Source organism: Vicia villosa, linkage group LG5 (assembly GCF_029867415.1).
Source record: "Vicia villosa cultivar HV-30 ecotype Madison, WI linkage group LG5, Vvil1.0, whole genome shotgun sequence".
NCBI lineage: Eukaryota > Viridiplantae > Streptophyta > Magnoliopsida > Fabales > Fabaceae > Vicia > Vicia villosa.
Genome location: NC_081184.1, coordinates 131,247,067 through 131,254,063, shown reverse-complemented (window position 1 = coordinate 131,254,063; position 6,997 = coordinate 131,247,067). Strand labels below are relative to the sequence as shown.

Below are 6,997 nucleotides of genomic sequence, written 5' to 3'. Positions count from 1 at the left end.
CCCTTCTGCTTGATAGAATGCTACTGAATAATATAAAAAGAAAAGTGTTAGGTAGATTTGGTTAGGAGTATGAATTTATAGATGTAGAGAAGGAATTGGAATGGGTGGTATTTCAAATTCATGATATTTCCCAATGCTGGAAAACTAAAAAGTTAAAATATTCTCATTGGAAGAGAAAGCATGTGTGGAAAATTGATATGAAACATGCTTGGAATACTTTTACGGTAAAAGAGGTGATTGGTGTAAAAAAAAATATCACATTAATGTTCACATATAGATATAAATAATAGTTATAGCTTAACATTTCTTTTAACCTTTAAATTTCTTTCAACTGTAAACTAAAATAAATGCTATTAATCAATAAATTTATAATTACTATTAAGAAATAAATCTATAATTAGTATTAGACACTTCAATTGTTACTTTATAGATTAAATAAAAAAAATATTTAGAATATCGTAGTAATGATTATATTAGATAAGAAATATTAATCCATTATATTTTAAACATAAATTCAAAAATATTTTAATATTGATTTTCTTATTTTAATTTATAAAATTAAATGACTTTTTCAAGGACGGTGGTTAACATTGGAACAAACAACAAAAATAAATAAAATTGAAATACAATATTGTTGGAATAATAAAATATATAAATTGGAAGACATGTATTAAAAAAATGTTTTTATAATACAATATTGTTGGAATAATAAAATATACTAATTGAAATACATGTATTAAAACATTCGTTTTTATTTTTAAAAAAAAAAGATAATTAGGTTAAATATTAATGACAATAATAATGATGACTATAAATGTTTGTGAAATTTGAATATAAAGAGTTATTGTTGAAATACTAAAATACAATAATTACAATATATTAATTTAAAAATAATTTTGTTTTCATTTTTTTAATATAGATGAAGAGACAAAACCAAACTTTTGGTTTACCTGTGCTAACAAAAATATTGAAAAATATCGTAACTTTGAAAATTTCAAAAGTACAAATATGAATGGTGAAATATGTAATTATTGATTTTATTTTATTAATTAGATCATATACATGAATACTTATTTTATTTAATAACATAATTATCAAATATTGAACATTATGATTTCGAATATCAATTTATTGGAATACTAAAAAGGCAAGTTTGAAAGTTTTAATAAGTCAAAATACTAAAATCCAAATAGGTTGATAATAATAACACAAACTAAAGTAGATGTCCAACAAATTATTATATATTAGTTTCTTTTTTTTCCCTGACTATACCCCTGAAAACAAAAGTATGACAAAACATTAAAAAAAACATCTCATCCCCTTCCCCACAGGGGGCGCAATAAGATTCATTGTTAAGCAACATTCGGTTTACACATGGAAATCCCTGTATTTGTCATTTAGGACCATTCCATTTTTGCAGAGTAAAATCCTACCTATATATTTAAAATTGTTAGAATCATTTGTAACATAAACTGTAAAAAACCAACTTAAACTAAGATGTCAGTTGATTTGTTCTAATTATACTCATTTTGATTTGTTTTGATTATACTCCTTTTGATTTGTTCTGATTATACTCCTTTCGATTTATTCTGATTATTTTGCTTCGCCTCCAATACTTTCTGCATCCCATTTCTCCATTGTATCTAAATAACATCAGACCAAAACAACAGAAGAAAAAAAATGAAAAAGAAATCTCATCAAAACCAAAACAATAACAAACAAACAACATCAATGAACAGCATATCATCATCACCTGAATAACAGAAACCCATTAACTATAATCCCAAAAAATATTACACAGTGAAATAATAACCAGTTGGAACTTTAAGCTGACTGACAACAACTTTGAATAAATTATTCTGCTCCTTCTCTTTAGCCATCTCTTCCTCCCTCTTTTTTCTGTTAAAATCAACACATAGCAGAAAACTCATTTGAAAACATTACTAAAAACACTAAAATTAAACAAAATCGATTAACAATAATTAAAAATACTATCTTTACATCGACTTTGGGGTCGATTTTTAGTTACACGAAATACTTAAGTTTCTGAACAAATTTCTAAAATGCGTTGCTTTTGTTTTTTGTTCTGGGGATTAAAAATAGAATTCATAATCAGTTAGGAGAAGAACTGAAATATATGAAGTAGAGAGAAAAGGAGATTTCTAATAGAAAAAGAAACTAAAGATTGAAAGGAGGATTGAATGAGATTCATAGATAACTTACCTTGCATAAGCGAATCTGATTTCTCCAACCCTCTCGTTCAGATCCCTGGACTGAATGTGCGAATCTAAAGAGAACAACAACACTATTTAGGAAAAATCAATAAACAGGAAGAAGAAAATACAACCCTAAAAATAAAATTGAAAAAAACAGTCGCTCATCTAAAGGTTGAAGGGGAATAAATTTAATGGAAAAAGAAAATTGGAGAATGAGGAGAGTTATTCATGTAGTTATTCTTATAGCAAATGCTCCCATTGATGTGCATTGGAAAATAATAGAGACTTTAATAATGAGAAGGAAGCGTTGGAAGTGATGAAATGCCAAAATAATTTGTTTTACGCGTGAAACAATATTTGGGGAAGGGTTAAATAAGTTTTTGGTCCCTATAAATATTCCAATTTTCATTTTTAGTCCCTCCCTGCCTTTAGGCAACGGTTTTTACAAGAAAACCGTTGCCAAAACCAGCTAAAACCGTTGCCTAAAGGCAGGGAGGGACTAAAAATGAAATTGCAATATTTATAGGGACCAAAAACTTATTTAACCCTTTGGGGAAAACCAACGGTCCAATTATTAATATAAAAAATCTACAAATTAATTAGTTAAAAGTAATAATGACTTAAATATATAGACATAAGGAGAAATAATGAAAAGGTAGAGTTTTTTTAATATGTATGTTCCAATGAAATAACAGTATAGAAGATAGTGCAGGTTTTTTCATATTCCAATACAGAACTTTTGCATTAAATAAACTGTTGGAATGTAATCATGATTAGATGTAAAATGACGCTCAGGGGTATGCAAAACCATGTTTAATTGTTTGTGATTAGGGTAATTAAGGCAATTTGGTGGTAATTCATTTTTATATATTAAAATAGATTTCAATCTATGCTATTTTTCCCTTGTCCTCCTTTCTTCCTTTATGTAATCTGTTTTCTCTCTTGACATGTTTCAACCTTCACCCTTGTGTCATTCTTGGACTCGCTCTACTTGTTGTGTTTCCTCTAGTCGGTGCTTTCTTCTCCCGTCTCATATTGTTTCGTTGTGTTCGAGGCTTATGCTCCTGTGTTTTATGGGTCCGGTTGTTTCAGCTTTAAAAATATTGATTTTTTTTTGTATTTTTCAAAATAGATTTTTCAAAATATTATAAGTTTTTTTATTTTTTTTCTAAAACGAAACACTAATTTTGACATCCTAAAACATAAACATAGATTATTGAAGATCAAAACTTAGTCAAAATCGTAATTTTTTCAAATAGTTGTATTTTAAAATTGATTTTTATGAAAATCTATTTGAAATAGCTTCAAAACTAAGTGATTTTTTAAAATTTTGATATTCAATTTTTTTCCCATAAATAGATGGAATATCTAAAATCACATTTTAAGAATAATTATTCAAACAAAAATTTCATTTGAAACTTTTATAAAATGTTTTTGTAAAATTTATTTCTACAAAATTTTGTAATACTATAAAAATCATTTTTAAAAAAAGTCAAAACAAACGGGCCCTATCATGTTATTTTTTTCCCTTTCTCTACCGGTTTCTTCTACTTGCTTCAATCATGGAAATTGTCAACCCCAATCCTCAATATTCTCCCAATCAAGAAATCACGGAATATATTAGAACCATTACGGATACTTTACGGATAGTGTGAGATACCTTTGAAAGTTAAAGAAAAAACCTAAAACAAAAACGGCTTAATTATAACTTTGGTTCCTCTATTTTGTCATTTTTTTTATTTATGTCCCTCCATTTTAAAAATCATTATTTTAGTCTCTTTTTTAAGTTTTATGTGATTTTAGTTCTCTCTAATTTAAAATTTATTTTTAATGATGTGTCATTCAGTTTCCATATCAATGTCAAGTCATTTTAAAAATAATTCAATTCTTATTTTAAATTAATATATGTTAATAATTTTATATAATTCTACTTTCAAAACAAATATATGAATGATAAATGATAATAAATAACAAATAAAATAAAAAAAAAACTAAACAATAAAATCTCAAAACCTAATATTAAAATACACTTAAAAATTAAAGGAGTGAATGGAGGCGGTTGATTTCTTCCCACGTCAAGAAACAAGAAAACATAAGAAAGGAGAGGTTTCAAAACTCAGATCTAGTGGATGGAAAAGCAGGAAATCAGATGCGGTACTAGTATGAGATAGTGGTGTGGTAGATCTCTGTCGGTTTTGGGGGACAGTCAATCGGAAGTGGTTGTGGAGACTTGTGGCCGGTACTCCGATTGGTTTTCCGGCGAGAGAAAACGAACGGTTATATCTCTCGTTCCTTTAATAGTTTCGTTTTCTTTCTTTGATGTTCCTCTTTTTCTTCTTCTTGGCTCTTTATGTTTCTTTTTCTACTTCTTTTATTTTGGAATGATCAAATCATCATTTGAAGGCTGTTGATGTTGTACAGGGTGATTTGTAGACGAGGAAGATTAAGCTGATAAATAAAATAGATTTCTATATATTTTCTTTTTTATTTTTTTCTAACTTGAAATCTGTTTTGATTTTGATTGGAATTGGTTCTACTTCTTTTCAGTTATGAGCAATGGAGATGAGAGGCAATGGCGATTACAGAATGTGGAGTTAGGGCTCATGACATTTCAGAAGAGAGTGGATTCCAGTCTTGAATATTGTACTTATTCTCTTTTTAATTAGTTGATTTATTAAAATAGAAGAGATAATATTAGAATAAATTTCTTTAAAATTTATAAAAAAACATTAACATATATATTAAATTAAAAAAGAATTGGATTACTTTTAATATGATTTGACATTGACACATCAGCATACGGAATGCCACATCATTAAAAATAAGTCTCAAATTAGATAGGAGACTACATAAAACTTAAAAAGAGGGTCATGCATCAAGGTTGTAATCAAGCCAACAAAAAAAAGGGTCATGCATCAAGTAGCAAAAAAGTTTAAATTCTCATCAACAAGCAACCAAAAATATATCCAAACTATACAACCAGTTCTCATTCTAATCGATTATAGTTATAACTGATTAGCACAACTGCTAACCGATTATAATTGTTTGAAACACACAATTTCAAATTAAATCCAAATCATCCTAATGTGCCTAGAAGATCTAATCTCACTAGTAATAAAAATCTCATCAAAGAAATACACTGACAACCTCTTTCAAAAAAAACTTCCTCGAGATACATTATTCTTCTTGTAAATATAGACTTGAACCCTAACAAGAAATGACTATGTCGCAAAACTTAGAGAATATGAGCATTAGTATAGCAACCCAGGGTTAATGGAACATACTCTAAATTATTATATTTTAAAGATCAAATGCTGAAAAACACATGTTTTATTACATTCACCTTAAAAAAAGTCCATTTGTCATGCATGATGTACTAAACCCAAGCAAAGTATCAAGCCCAGTAGTCAATTTACACATTTAAAAGTAATTACTTTGGAATCGGGCAGTTTCAAATTTGTCATAATACGAAATTAAGAATGTGCTACAATGCCTTTTTACTCAAACTTATGGTCTAATGAGAATATACAAACAAGAGTGAGAATATACTACATCTTGTGAAAATAACAACATATATCCAATGAAATATCCTCAAGATGCATCATGAACACCTATAACATGACTATCTCCCACGCATCCGGAATGAAAATTTGATGTTGATTAAAATCTCTATAATCTTCTTCTTTGCGAAAGTTTCATTTGCAGTCGGAGGTGGTTGGAGAGCAAGGCTCGTCTTAGGCTTAAACATGGTATGAACATGTTGTTGTTTACCTATAAACAACTTAATAAGATTTACTGCATCAACTGCTTTTCTATCTCTAAGCAGATCAAGAAGAACCCTAAAAAGGGATACATCAACTTTTATAGTCAATTGTCGAGGCAATAAAAATGTGCAAATTTGGCAGTAAACACATACTAAGAACCAAGTCAAGTTAACAAAAACAAACCAATCAACAGTCACTTCACCTTTTTTTTTTTCCTAATCCACTGAAATTAGGATTTTATCATCATTTATAAAATAAAACATATACTTGAATATATAGCATACCAAATTCTTCTAAATCTAGTAGTAAAATGAAGGCGTGCAGAGTGGTACAAGGTCAGGAAGCTACATAGTCCATCCTTCAGCTGATTTACGGATATGATAGAACTTTGATATATGGTGGTGTCTTTTGTGCTATTAGTTGGAAAGGAGCTAACTTTCCCATACCTTTTTGTGGCCTAAAGTACATAAAATGCAATAAATTATTGTCTTTAAAAGGCCAGACCAATTGCGGCAAGCCAAAAATTGCCATGTGAAATCACAACCGGAGAACTCATCGATTGGTGCTAACATGTTCTTTGGAGACTCACACAATTTTCGTAGAAAGGGATTTAACATGTTCTTAAAGGGAAAAGGAAATTGACTTGATTGGTGTTTTTTGGTGTAGATAAATGATGAATTGATCCATTTGTAAGGACACTCATCACCTCTCTACTTTTTTAGAATTTGGGATTTTAAACATACAAAACACTATGAATGAAAGAAAGACAAGTTAGGGCCTGCACCCGCTCGTCCTTTCCCATTGCTTAAGGCTTCTGAAAGTAGGGGTGTTCAAAACCAAACCAACCCAATAGAAAACTGCAAACCAAACTGAAACCACAAAAAATCGCATTTGGTTTGGATGTGTTTGCATCGTCTTTTATTAAAATCGTATGGTTCGGTTCGGTTTGCGGTTTATATTTTACAAACCGAATCAAACCACATTATGTTACACCCTAAATTTTACTTAACTCCCATC

The 6,997-nt window shown here is 28.9% G+C and overlaps 1 long non-coding RNA gene across 1 annotated transcript; it reads right to left on the bottom strand.

Annotated features, from left to right (window-relative positions):
- Window positions 1-1,393: 1,393 nt before the first annotated feature.
- LOC131607375 (uncharacterized) lies at window positions 1,394-2,392 on the bottom strand. Its single transcript, XR_009285274.1, has 3 exons — window positions 2,224-2,392; window positions 1,754-1,899; window positions 1,394-1,643 (listed from the first exon to the last, which is right to left on the bottom strand). It is a non-coding gene; the product is annotated as an uncharacterized LOC131607375 (long non-coding RNA).
- Between the last annotated feature and the right edge of the window lie 4,605 nt (window positions 2,393-6,997).